At 39.6% G+C, this 14,858-nt stretch overlaps 1 protein-coding gene across 9 annotated transcripts in view; it reads left to right on the forward strand.

The window, feature by feature from the left end:
- Positions 1 to 14,858, forward strand: part of foxp1b (forkhead box P1b) — a 234,659-nt gene that overhangs the window by 85,083 nt on the left and 134,718 nt on the right. Inside the window, exon 1 of one of the 9 annotated variants that reach the window (XM_065279801.2) lies at positions 1,912 to 2,031. The exons of the other annotated variants lie outside the window; for them this stretch is intronic. The gene's annotated coding sequence lies outside the window, so the exon portion shown is untranslated. Of the gene's footprint in view, positions 1 to 1,911; positions 2,032 to 14,858 lie in introns of those variants that run through there. 9 annotated transcript variants of the gene reach the window in all.

The raw sequence follows: 14,858 nt of genomic DNA on the forward strand, positions 1-14,858 counted from the left end.
ATCCACTCAGCTGATCTCCGGGTCTGGCGGTTCCACTTTTAGCATAGTTTAGCATAATCCATTGAATCTGATTAGACCATTAGCATCGCGCTCAAAAATAACCAAAGAGTTTCAATATTTTTCCTATTTAAAAAAACATGACTCTTCCGTAATTACATCATGTATTAAGACCGACAGAAAATTAAAAGTTGCGATTATCTAGGCAGATATGGCTAGAAACTATACTTTCATTCTGGCGTAATAATCAAGGACTTTGCTGCAGGAGGCGGAATGATATTACACAGCAGACGAAAATAGTCCCCTTCGTAACTTTCAATAGCAGGGGACTATTTCGGGCATTGCATAATATCAATTGCGCCTCCTGGAGCCATGTTACAGCAGCAAAGTCCTTGGTTATTACGCCAGAACGAGAGTATAGTTCTTTTGACTAGCAATATTTTTGAGCGCAATGCTAAACGGTCTAATCAGATTCAATGTATTATGCTAACCTATGCTAAAAGTGGTAGCGCCAGACCTAGATATCAGCTGAACGGATTCCAAAACGATAAAAATCTAATATTTAACTATTAAAAAATGAGAATATTTTCCTTTAAGTTTTTTTAAATAGCCATATATTGGACTATATTGCTATATGTACATAAATATCGCTAGTCAGAGGCAGGTGAGATAAGGGGGAGGAGACATACTCATGTTAGAGAGCATTTTATTTGATCAAAATGTTGACACGCCCCTGTGTACAAGATCTGTCATCACTATATTAATTTCTGTTTTCAGTTTTACACACACTCACAAATAATTGTATAGAAGGTACAAAAGTTATCACTGGGGTGGTATCTTTTCGAAAATTACACGTTTGTACATAAAAGGTGAATATTGGTACCTTAAATGTACACATTGGTACCGCAGAGGTACATACTAGTACTTTAAATGTTCATAACGGTAACAAATGATACATATTAGGACCTTACATTTTTTTTCAGAGTGCACTTACATTTACATTTAGGCATTTAACAGGTGCTTTTTATCTGAAGCGAATTACAAAATTTTAGAAAACAGTGCAATTTGTCTTAGGGAAAACATATGGTTAACTTTTAGGTGTGCAAGCTAAGAGCCCCAGTTAATAAACATGTACTAAAAGCCAAAAAGATCATTTATATATTTTTTTGTTTTGAAGGACACTTTAAAAGGGGAAATGTCACAGTAATTTTTTAAGATCAAAAAATAAATCTTTGGTGTCCCTAGAGCACATGTGTGAAGTTTTTGCTCAAAATACCATATAGATAATTTATTATAGCATGTTAAAATTGCCACTTTGTAGGTGTGTGCAAAAATGTGCCATTTTGGGTGTGTCCTTTAAAATGCAAATGAGCGGATGAAGTGCAAACACTGATCGCATTGATGGTAGTTTGATGCAAATTGTGCTGTGAATTATTTTCTCTCTCTATTTCTCGCTGCACTAAATGGCAGTGCTGTGGTTGGATAGTGCAGATTAAGGGGCGGTATTATTATAATAAGACCTCCTTATGACATCATAAGGAGAGCCAAATATCAATGAGCTATTTTTTCACGTGCTTGTAGAGAATGGTTTACCAAAACTAAGTTACTGGGTTGATCTTTTTCACATTTTCTAGGTTGATAAAAGCACTGAAAACCCAATTATAGCACTTAAACATGAAAGAAGTCAGATTTTCATGCCATGGTCCCTTTAAGTTGTTCTTAGTTTTATTCTTTTACCTTAAACTTTTCTTCTGTTAATCTACCTTTATAGGGCCTCACTCTCTTTTTCTTCTTCTATCTCTCTCAATCTTTCTCTCTCTTGCTCTTTCACTCTTTTGTTTGTTGTGGTTGCTTGTTCACTGGTCGCCTGTGTTTGTCTTGTTTAGGTATATATCAGTAGGGCATAAGGGTTGGTGTGTTTCAGAGCAGATTAGTGCAGCCACAGGTTTGCGTCCCTCCTCTCTCGGCTCCCTCATACATGAGACTTCAACCGCTATCTGACCAATCACACGCTTGTATTCACCTCTATGGTTGGTGAGTATATGTAAGATCTTTATATTGCTGGTATATGTTCACGTTCTAAAAATTGAGCTCATGTGAATAGCCAATGAGGTTTCAATAAAGGGATAATGTGTTAAATGCCAAATGCATTTGACAGAATTTCGTTTTTTAACTAATAATGTGTTTTGAGTGCGGTTTTATTGGAATGGGCTTTTTAAAGGTAGAGCCCTTTTTGTAACCTCTACTTTGTAGATTAAGGATGTGGCCAGCCTCACGTCACTTCTAAAATCCTCATGCTTATGAAATTCACACAGTGTTATCTGCGGCTGTAGATGAATGGCATTCTGGGACATTGAGGAATGTTGAAGGTCAGTCGTTGTAACCTTATAGAGACCTTATATAGAGATGTACTATTACCATTAGATGGCTTTCTTTATTGGAATGTACAGAATTTTTTATTTAGCTTTTTTTTAATAAATAGCATTATTTTTCAATTGTATGATATTGAAAGTCACAACACTCTCAGAAATAAAGGTAGAAAACTTGTCCCTGGGATGGTACCTTTTAAAAAGGTCCTAATATGTTCAATTAAGGTACATAATACGTACCTTTAATGTACCAGTATGTACCTCTAAAGGGGGTCACACAACAGACGAGAAGTGGCAGGGTGGATCGTGTCTAGTACAATTCGGAGGTATCGTACACGGGACCTGCACATTAAAGGTCACGTTCTTTCTGATCCCATTTTTTTAACCCTAGTTAGTGTGTAATGTTGCTATAATAGCATAAATAATACCTGTTAAATGATAAAGGTCAAAGTTCACTGCCAGGCGATATATTTTCTTTAACAGAATTCGCCTTTCAAAGCTACAACGAACGTCCGGTTTGGACTACAGCCTTCTACTTCCTGCTTTAATGACGTCAATAGAACAGTTTTTTAACTAAACTCCGCCCACAGGAATACGTCAGTCGCCAGCTAAGCTAACGGCAGGCTAAGATGCTATCGAATCACAAAACACTAAACAAACTACATAATCACAACTCGATACGTATTTCTGAAGGAGGGACTTCATAGAACAAGGAAGACATCAGGCCGTTTTGAGGACAGAGAAAACAACGCTATACAGATAAGTCAATTGTGTGAAAAATACCGCGTTTTTTACACGTGAAACATGAACACATGTTATATTGCAGAATGCAAAATATACGTAAGAAGCCAATGTTAATTGCTAATGATTTGGGACAAATATGAGGTTATTTAATGTTAAAATATGTGAGTGGCGGTCTGTGGCTCGACAGGGATTTCATAGAAAATAATGTGTTCTGTTTTTAGATTAATGGCACGGCGCGGCACTTCTCGTCCTGTGTGTGACCACCTTAGAGGGTGTGCACACCAAAGCTTTTATGCCCGCAACTGGCGCATGTTTTTAATTGTTTCCAATGGAAGCGCAGGGTTTTTCAAAACAGCCAGCAGCTGGCGGATTTTTCCGCGCTGAAAGCCAGCGCTCAGCGTTTTTTCCACGCTCAACGCAGAGCATCGAGAACTAAAAGAGATTCAACTATGGGTGAAAAGCTCCGCTCGTCGATGTCACTTTTCACACGGCCATCCAATCACAGTGGAGGAGGGGTGGGACAAGTATCAAAACATCCAATCGGTTCACAGCTCAAGTATCACAGCTACCAAAGCGCTCAGCTGAAGAAAGCTGGCACTCAGCTGAAAAAAACAGCTGGCATTCGGCGTCCTACAGGCATTTTCAGCCAACGTAAAAAAGTTCTTGTGTGTGCACACCAAAGCTTTTACGGCAACGGGCGGCGCATGTTTTCAATTATTTCCAATTTCCTCAGCGTTTTTCTAATAAGCCACTAGCTAGCGGTTTTTTACGCGCTAAAAGCTGGCACTCAGCGGTTTTCTGCGCTCAGCACTGAGCGTCGAGAGTTTCAAAAAGAGATTCAACTTTGGGTGAAAAGATGAAGAAAGCTGGCGCTCAGCTGAAAAAAACAGCTGCCATTCGGTGTCCTCCAGGCGTTTTCAGCCCTATAAAAATTTTTTGGTGTGTCACGCCCATTAACTCTTTCACCGCCAGCATTTTTTAAAAAAGTTGCCAGCCAGCGCCAGCGTTTTTCATGATTTTCACCAAAGTTTAATGCCTTCCAGAAAATGTTTTTCTTTAAATATATAAACATACAATATACCAAATGAAAGAACAGACACTCTGCTTTCAAACAAAAAAAACATTTCATCCTACCTTAAGTGGTTTTTTTGCAATCAGCTTTTGAATATGGGTAGGTTTCTGCAAAAACATCACATTTTGAGCAAAAAGCAGAGATAATTCCATTTTTCTGACGGACTTTTCATAGAGATCCCATTCAGAGCGATCTTTAAAACAGACACGGACATGCAGCCGCTTGCCATAGGGCAATACTTCCGGGTTTAAAAAGTTGCGGAAGGGCGCCACCTGGTGGATAATAGCGGTATTGCGGAAAGACGGAAAATCTCGTCATTAGCGGGGAAGCGTTTTCTCTTAATTGACGAGATATCTTGTCAATGGCGATGAAAGAGTTAAAGGAGTAGTCCACTTTATAGATGGGGCCCATTGACTTACCGTAGTATTTTTTTCCCTACTATAAAAAGTCAATGGACCCCATCTTTAAAGTGGACTACTCCTTTAAGGCAGTGGTACTCAAAATTTTTTGAAGTGTGGCCCCCTTATCTTTGGTGGCCCCCACTTGTGCTCTTCGTGGGACCCAAAAAAATTTCATGACATAAAACATTAATTTGAATTAAACAAACTTATTAAAATAAACAATGTAGTGCTGTTGGTAGCCTTATTTGTCAGAGATTTATCTACCCATTCATGATAAATTACTGTATAAAATGTCATAAAACTTGGGCCCCGTGGCACAATCTTGGGAGAACCACTGCTCTAAGTTACCAATGTGTACATTTCAGGTACATATATGCTCCTTTTAGGTGCAAAAGTGTTTGTTTTGGAAAGGTATCGCCCCAGTGACAACTTTTGTTCCTTGTACCTTTTTTCTGAGTGTTGGTTGTCACTTGGTAAGCTGAAAGTGACTTTGTACGGCACTTCTCATGTTATTGCATTCCTTTGACAAATCACTTTACTGTTTTTTCTCACCTTTGTAAGTGTCTTTGGATAAAAGTGTCTATTATACATAAATGTAAATTTACCTTTTATTTTGTATCCCTCCAAACATGTGTGTGTACACATATATGCATTATTCATTAAGGTTATTCACATTGGACTCATCACTGTGATGCACTCACTGCTTTATTACAGTAAAATAAAGTAAAAGCTGCACAACAGATACTACTAAAAATTATTGACAAGTTTCATGATTTACCCCACCATGTTCTCAGTAAGTAAATAAACAGCTATTGACCAATGTCTATTGAATAGTGGTCATGTTATGATGTTCCCCTACTTCAAGGAAATAGTCAGTATAATTGCTAATGGTCTTATTGTGTGAAATACATCTGTACAGTAGTAGGGCTATTGGTATTTTCAAATGCTGTCTGGCTCAATCCTGCGAAAAGGATAAACTATTGTCACCTTGCAGAATGGAGGCGGATAGCACATAAGTAATCCGTATTGATTTTACCATTACAATGTTGTAAGTGATAACTACGTTAACAGGTGCTATAAAACCAAAGCACTAATTAGGCTGTATTTCATACCAACCATGAGGTAGGCTTTTTAATTCAACGATGATACCAAAGTAATCAATTTTCCCTGAGGTTTTGTGTTTTGGAAAAACCAGTCTCACCAAGCGAGCCTCATTGAATGGCATTGTTTTTCCACCGTCTCTTAATACACTTTCTGTGGTGGTTGTTTGCCGATTTCAAGGTCGAATTCGTAGAACGGCTGCACGTTTACTTGTAAACATGTTTACATCCAGACTTGTGTAAATACATGTGCACAGGTTTAGAGAGGCCATACCGGTTTACTCAATGCCTTTAGTTTTGTTTTGGATAGTTTTAGCACCTCGTACACGAGCAAGCGCTTGCTCGAGCATCAGTGTGGCCACCTGCAAAAAAGTCTAGTTTCATAACCTCAAAGTGTGCGTGTGCTTACAATAACCGTCTGCTTATAATCAGAGGCCACGAGTATAAAGAAAAGAAAAAAGGCAATGAAAGCAAAAATGAAAAAAAAAAGAGTGTCAGTGGTATTAAATATGAATTAATGGAATGGAGACTAGACACAGCTGCGGTGGAAGGAAAAAAATTAATACAATTTATGTTGCCAGCTAGTAGGCACGTAGGTACATTTGGACTTAGTATCCTTTAATTAGAAGTGAGATATTAGCATTTCATAGGGATTTACACAGGCAAGACGCCGCCACAGACAGGAGCACTTTCATTTCGCTCTGTTCTGTATGTAATGAGTAGTGTCATTAGTTGATGGAGAGGATTCTGCCCCGGCTCTACCTTGAAAGGCACGTCATTTACATACTTCTTAGGAATATGGGCTATAATGGATCCCTCAATGAATAAAATAAAATAGCACTTCTTTAAAATTTGAAGAGTCTGTAATGCTCATGGCCCCGATTCATTCGTGGCGTCAGACGAGACGTCAAGAATCTCGGGTGAGGGGGTGAGTAGAGATTGACTTATGTCTTAGAGTTAAGACCTCAGATTTTGCTCTGGGAACAGAATAGTGCGTCATAAATTCAGAATGAGATCAATAATATGGTGACATGAAAGTGTTGGAGCTGTGGATCAAAGTAAGGGGAACGTATGACACAAACTCTGCTGTTTGTATGCAGGTTTTGTGTGTCTGTGTGTGTGCGTGATCTTTTTAGTTTTGCTAAGGGGTTGGAAGGTTTGTAAGCCGAATAGTTTGGGGTTTTAATACTGATGCACTTGCTTTAATACATGGCAATAGTTGAAAGAATTGTTTTCCAAAAAACTAAATTCTGTGATCATTTAGTTACCATATGGTGAATGTGGAAAGACTTATTTTGCTCCAAACCAATATAATATTTTTTCTGCAGAAAAACACAAACTTGAGTTTTTAAAGGGATAGTTCAGCCAAAAATTAAAATTCTGTATTCATTTACTCTCTCTCATGTTGTTACAAACCTGTATAAATTTAGTTGTTTTGATGAACACGAAGGAAGATATTTTGAGAAATGTAACCAAACCGTTAGTGGACCCCATTTACTTCCATAGTATTATTTTTCCTACTTTTTGGTTACAAACATTTCTCAAAATATCTTCGCTTGTTTTTTTACAGGTTTGTAACAACAAAAGGGTGAGTAAATGATGACTGAAATTTCATTTTTGGGGTATACTATCCCTTTAAGAATGTCCAAACTGCTCTTATAAATAAAGTCAATTACGCCTGCGGCCAGGGGCGTCACTAAGGTGGGGAGGTAAGAAAATACTAAGGCCTTGTCCACACGGACACGGGTATTTTTATAACGTGACTTTTTTTACGCGGTTCGGCCATTCGTAAACGCAGTATCACGGCACTGAAACCAAACATTTTTGAAAACCCCTGCCAAGTTGAGTATTTTAAGAAACGCCGGTTTCAGTGTTGTTGTGTAGACAGTAAAATCTTGTTTTTTGCCTTGCGGCGTCACTTTTGTTAGGCTTCTGTTTGGCCAGGGTGGCTCTGCGATTTAAGTAATTTCACTGCCTGCTGGTGTGGCATGCTCTTGACAGTGCTTGATAGTAGGCCTGTCACGATAACTAATTTTGCTAGGCGATAAATTGCCTCGGAATTTATCGCGATAGGCGATAACATTGCTGCTCCGGGACCATTATAATAATGCAGATACACCTTTTCAAAGATCTATAAACTTTTATTTCTAAACAATAAGTAATACTGGAACTGGAAGACATTTTAAATATCCACAAGAAATGAACAAAATAACAGGATGATTGCGTTTTAGGTGCATATGCATGTTTGTCGTGTTGCCACTTTTAAGTGCTACGTTATTACCACAAATGCGACATAACGGCTCGTTCAGGTTTAGTGGTTCACCTCGGTCATTAGGTTTAAATCCAAAGTACTCCCACACTGCAGCTGTAGCGTTTGGTTTTGAAACTTGGCTGTTTACACTTGGTATCAAGATGTGTTTTTGATCAGATCACAAGTGGACGAGAGAGACATATCACATTTACACCTGGTATTTAAATCCGTCTCTTTTGTCCACTTTCGACCGCTTCTGTGCTGAATACTGTGAGGGGACGGTCCGTGAGACGGTGGGCGAGTCTCTCCGCTGTCATTTGAACGCCAGCGGGAGTAATTATGAGTTTATATGGACGCAAACTAATATTATGTCGGAGTCCGCTGCTTGTTTAGCAAGTATACATGCTGCACAGTATTTTGTACGTTTATATGTTAGAGCTTTCTCTGAATTTTCAGCGCAATTGATGAAATAAGATCGCGCAACTTTCACACGCTTGCAAAATGAAACTGCGGAGATCACCCGCTTTAGTTTATCAATGAAAGGCTAAAATAGCACTGTTCACCTTGTGTCAGAAAAGTCAGAAAAGACGTAAAACATTGTGATCCGATCGATAAAAACGCATGTTAATGACAAGTGTAAACAGCCTCTAGTAAATCCATCTTTTTCTCCAACTCTCGTCTTAACTAGTGTTTTCTCCTGCTACACTTCTCACGCGGCTCTCATCCTCCTCAGTACTCCTACTGTGATAGGCTACGCCAGGAGTCCCCCCTCCCCACACAGATCATGCGACTGACAAATGACTGACGAGGGTTCACTCCTTGTCACTCGTTGCACGGAGCGGTCATCCAGTCTCTTTGGTAGAGAGAGAGAGAGACAAGGAAAACAAACAAGCATGCAAATGTGAATTATCGCGGCCTAAAAAAATGATCGAGCTCATTTTATTTACCGTGCGATTAATCGATTTATCGTTTATCGCGACAGGCCTACTTGATAGCATGTGTTTGCTTTTTCATGAGGACGGAGATTTTTTTTAAACCGAGCATGTGTGGACGGGATTTTTTTGGAGGAAAAACTCTGGTTATAAAAACACACATGTTCGTGTGGACTAGGCCTAATGCTGCGTTTACACCAACCGCGTTTGAGGCGTCAAAATCAGTTTGAATACCTTCACGCGTGTAGAGCGAATAGGGCTGTGACGGTGGCAAATTTTTACCACCGCGGTGGAACCATCAACAACAACCGCCGGTGTTGCGGTGGTGGGGTCCATGGGGGGGGTTAGGGTGGTTTAAATGGTGAAAGAAAATAAAGTTTCACTAAATGCGCTTCCTGGTGCGCGCGACTTTAACCTGGTAAAATTTTTATTTCACAACAAAAGACAAACGTGATGTGTATGTATCACTGTCACTGGAGACCAAAAGAAACTAAAGCAGACGCACAACACAATGACATGGCTAAACTCCAACGTGCTGAGTTATGCTAAAATCCACCAGTTTAGTGGAAACGCAATACATGGTAATGTAGCGGAGATTTGTGTATTAACATAAAACAATGTTATAAATTTGTATCTTAGGCTTTAAATTACTGTACAACTTTTGTTATTATTATTTCACGTGTAAAAAAACCTGCAATTTTTACTTATTATTTTGTTTAATCATTCACCTGATATGTGACGTCACACAACCGCCGGTGGCACTTCACCACTGCTGTGGCATTGCACCACCGCGGTGGTGCGGTGGTCATGACAACCGTCCCACCCCTAAGAGCGAAGTACACACGCGGAAAAGCTAGCAATCCGCTTCTTGTGGGAAGGGGCAAGTGCTATGCGGTTGTCTGTTTGCAAGATGACTGATGTTGATTGTGCATTTATCGAGAGAGTTACCGGTTTGTATTTGGTAACCTTACTTTAGCAGGAAAATAAACGGTGCGGGTCGATAAACGTCATGTGACTCAAAAGTGAAATGTGTATTACAACTTACCAGGTTGCCCAATGTCCTCACTGACACTCTTCCAAGCGATGTCCTTTTTATTCATGTCTCCTCTAAAGAAATAAGAACTTATGTCGTATAGCTCCGGGTGACTGCTTACAGGGTAATTGTCATATCAAGCGTTCCTTCAGGTTGAATGAGTGACTCCGGGCGGGGCTGCCTCCACAACAGCAAGCAGGCTCCTGATTGGTTAACGCAGCGCGAAATTCCACCAAAAGGCGTCAACTTGGGCATCAGTCGCCAATTCACGTCAAACGCAAAATGCACAAAAAGCATTATTCGCGTGTATCGCATAAACTAGACGCGCGAATGAAGCGGAATCGCGTCTTCCGTGCCGCGCCAATCGACTCATCCGCGTCACGAGACCTCCAGACGCGCGTCAACGCGTCTTCACATTGACTTAACATTGAAATCACTCGCGCTTCACGCCTATACCGCGGCTGGTGTAAACGCAGCATGAGGGCCCATGCACTTTTGGGGCCCCCAAAGATTATTTTTATTAGCAGTAACCTGGGTGTGGTAAAGGGTAGAGGTCTTCTCGGGTCTAAAAAATGTGCCCTGACCCAAAATAACCCAAAATCACTTTTTACCTGAATCCAACATGCATAAATATATTTTTTAAGAAAGACCTGACCCAATACAAACCTGAGAAAATTAGACCCGAGTCCGACCCGAACCTGTGGCAATTTTTTGAACACGAATGGACCAGAATGTAAGCAGCAACAGTTTGTGTGTGCAGTCTGCATCCCCCCACGCATCAGTCAGAAAGAAACCTGGTTGGCCTCGCATCTGATTTGGTCTGCTGCTCCATTTTTTTTCCTTTGTTTTCTGATGATGACACCAAGGTAACCGCTAAAATGTGCATACAAAATTGATTGACAGGTCTGTATCAACGAAAAATGAACCTACCGCCAGCCACACGATGTCGCAGGCGCTTTTGGGAAATGGGGTCTAATTCAGGTCTGTTTGGCTAAAACACATTATTTTAAATAACCCGATACCTGATGGTGCTATAATTATACCCTATCCATGTCCATGGCACACTTTAAACTTTTATACCCGAACCCGCTTGGGTCGGACCTGGGGTTTTCGGATCTAAGTGGACACGTGAAGGTCTACAGTAAAGGGCCCTCATATTCTTTCATAGGGCCCAAGATTGCTGCAGGCGCCCCTGCGTGGGGCTGTCAAGCTCCAAAAAATACAAATATATTACCAATCTTTTAAAGACACACATAGGCTTTGTGTGTCAAACACCACAAAAATTCACTTATTTTCTTCTAGTGTGCTTTTCGCCTGCTGCGCTTTTAAAAAATGTAGTTTTTCTGCAGCCAATCGAAGAACCTCTATTAGGAACCTTTTGGAGAGTGCAGATCATCGAATCAAAGAGTTGAACCTGAGGACCGCCGAAGAGTCAGGGTGGATGTTGAATAGTGACCTAAATTTTGGTCCGTTTTTTCCACAAAGCCATCATATGATTTCAGAATGTCTTCATTTATGATAATTCGGTTGGAAAGTGAAGGCTCTTTCATTCCCTTTCAAATGTCAGCTTTCCTTCATCTCGCTCTCACTTTCTCTTACTTTCTCTTTTTTCTGTTTCACACATACACTCACATTTCCACCAGATCAGTCAGGAGGTGATTTGTATTTTATTGATGAGCTCCAGAGCGGCGGTTGCGGGAAGTTGTACAGTACCTTTGATCAAAGTGACTCTAGGTAATGAAACCTGAGGGTGTGACGTCCGCCAGGTAACCAACCACCACCATTCACGACAAGAGCAAACCCAGTGTAGACGAGGCAACCCTTTCCCCCCTCCCCTACGAAAACACATATTTGTTTTGATTCCGACTTGTACACGAGCAACAATTACCGCTTTTCATTAACGAAAATTGGGTATTTGTTTTAAACTTTAACCAATCACTTTGATATGCTAATTACGCCGTAATTTAATTTGAGTCTCGTTATGATGATGCCGTTATTATGGACATAAATGATGCAGTTAAGCAGAGAGTAATCTCATTTGCATACTGTACATGCCAGTAAATTAAGGCCTTTCCTGCTTGGCTTCAACTTTAATTTTCCACTTCTTTTCACACATCCTTTCTCCCAGCCCTCCGTCTAATAACAGGCGTTTGCGTGTTTGATGCGGAGAGCTGCCGTTATGCCACAAGTCTAGTCACAATATGTAATACATAAAGGGGGCTTGTTAGCAAATCTCTAAGATTCGAGGTGCCTCTCTCTTACTGACATTTGTGCGCGCAATATTCATTTCTCCTTTGTTTGCGCATAAAGGCATAAAATCAAAGCATTTCTGCGGCGGGTGCCGTTGTTTTGATCATGCTGAACGGTTTAAAGACCGTTCGGGTGCTCGTAATGAATCTTAGTTACGGGACGAGCAGAGCGTACGTGTTTAAATTCCTTGTTCATGGGACATAATGCAATTGCCGTAAATCTTAAAATGGTAACGTTTTAATTTTCGTAGATTATTATTTGATTTTGTTTATTATATTCTAGTACAATTTTGGTCACAAAAACATGTTAATACGAATACACTTTCTCTTTGTAATTTGAGTCTCTCCGCCCCTCTCTCTCTCTCTCTCTCTCTCTCTCTCTCTCCGGGCGGAGGAGATATTTTATGGACTTAATGCTGACAATACAATTGCCCTTCAGCGCGAATGCTTTTCCATTTTGTACCATAAAGAATATTATTTTCCTGCCAGCCAATTTTCTCCGTTAGTCCCTAATTGGCTCCATAAATCTGGTGGCGTGGAGGGTGAGGAATGTTTCGGTGTCGCCGAGTGTAATCCTCACCCTTATTTACCAATTCATTAAGATTCATTGATGCACGATCGGGTGAGAGGAAATGACAGCATAAATCAGGGTTCCAACATAATGACCCTAATCAGCTGGGAATTGCGGAAAATGGCATGATGAACTATGTCCTTGCGTTAGTGCCCACCGTACGTTGTCATTGCTCGTGCTTTATGGGTGGGATGCATCTCTCTGACAGGGACTGTATTTAACACAAAAAAAGAGTTGTTAAAAAGCCGATTCCATTAAAGCGCTCGTCGGTTTCACGCAAGGTCTTTTGCTGTTTAGCCCCAGCATGCCCTTTACCTTTGGTTTAACTGCTTAATGGCAGACGGGGGACTCGACCCTTTCTTTTTAACCCATTGCGGGAATTCATATATCTCTATCTATACCTCTTGAGCTTTTAGTGTAATGACACGCCTCTTAATCTGCTACATTGATGCTATAGAAATAAAGGTTTATGATACCAGTAAACCAGAAGGGATGCCATATGTCTGCTCATTTCGTAACAAACATTTTGTAGTAAACATTCAGATAGGTATTTCATTTTAGGCATAACGCTACAATTTGGCACCGGCACCTCGCAGCTGTGCAATATCCCTTTCTCGATATTGGCTATGCATGCAGGACGGAAACTATACAGAGCGACGTTGTGGTTGATATCTGTGGTGAAGGATCTTTGTTGTATAAAACTATAGATCATGTGATTCCTTAAATGTTGCAAAGCAGTCTTTCGGGGTTCCCCTACAGCTTTTGCTTTTAACGAAGATGCATTCGTGCAGACATTAGATTTTTGTGCATGCAAGGCTTGCTGAGATCTTCGGCATGTTATTGCTCGATAAACACGTGTTTTTCTTAAAAAATTGTTTTGCAACTTGCGCTATTTTTCGTCATTTTGTGGTTAAAAAATCTCTAGAAATCGTGTGGTGTACTGTTTACTGTAAGAGTGCAAGTAGTGCATAGTAATTAAATATACAGTAAGAATGCATGTTTTTCTGTACAGAGAAAAATGATAAGAAAAACACGAGATAATATTTTATATTGTTTATAGATAATATTACCAAAAATAACATTATCTTAAGCTCTTAGTAGAACTGTTTTCCCAGTGGTCATGTAAACAAAATATATTTTTAATTGATATTAATGAACTGAATTCAGTTGTGTAAACAGTTCTACTAAGAGCTTATGGTAATATTATTTTTGGTAATATTATCTATAAACATGCCAAAGGTCCTTAAAGAAATATAATCGTTTTAAAGACTAAACAGAATATACACAGAATATATAAATGAGAGTTTTTGACCACTTTTGGATAGTGTAATGATATTATGTCGACTCTGCTTTTATTGTCATTTTAACCATGTACAGCTAATACAGTACAGGTTGAAACAAAACAGCCTCCCTCCAGGACCAAGGGGCTACATACAAAAACAATGCAAAAACTACACAGAGCTATTAAACACTACTTTTTTTTAACATAAAGTGCATGTGTGATATACAATACGTGATGAGACAAAAAGGCACCGGTGCAACCAGTTTTACATTTCCTGGTGATGTGGTGATATGAAGGGCTCAGATGCAAAAGCCACTAAACGCCTCCTCTGATAAAAATAAGATAATGAAATTGACCGATTGTGCTCTGAACGTATAATAACTTGATCAAAAACTTTCCCTTCAAATCTGCTTAATCCCTGGTGCAGGCCAATAGGGCTGGGTATCGATTCAGATGTTCCAGATCGATTAAATTTCGATTCACAAGCTTTCAAATCGATTCGATTTCGATTCAGGTTCTCTGGTCGGTTTTTATACTCGATTCTCGATTCAACTCTAAAATTAATTTAGATTTAATACTTTATTAATAAAAAAGAACAGTGAACAGAAGTTTACAAGTGGTTAATTAATAAAAAGAAATTAAAAGCCACAAAACTGTAATTGTCGTCTTGCTTGCGAAATCTAAAATGCTTCCATACCTCTTACTTTTTATGTGAAGGTGGCATCAACATCGATGAAGCACCTAAAACCGCCATTTTAAGCACTGAATTTAAGAATGACAGGCTCCTTGGTAACATCGCGCAAGTCAAAAAAGAGGGTGACATCTAGTAAAGAAGACTCGTAATTTGATTAACGTTA

Source organism: Paramisgurnus dabryanus, chromosome 7, assembly GCF_030506205.2.
Source record: "Paramisgurnus dabryanus chromosome 7, PD_genome_1.1, whole genome shotgun sequence".
Lineage (NCBI taxonomy): Eukaryota > Metazoa > Chordata > Actinopteri > Cypriniformes > Cobitidae > Paramisgurnus > Paramisgurnus dabryanus.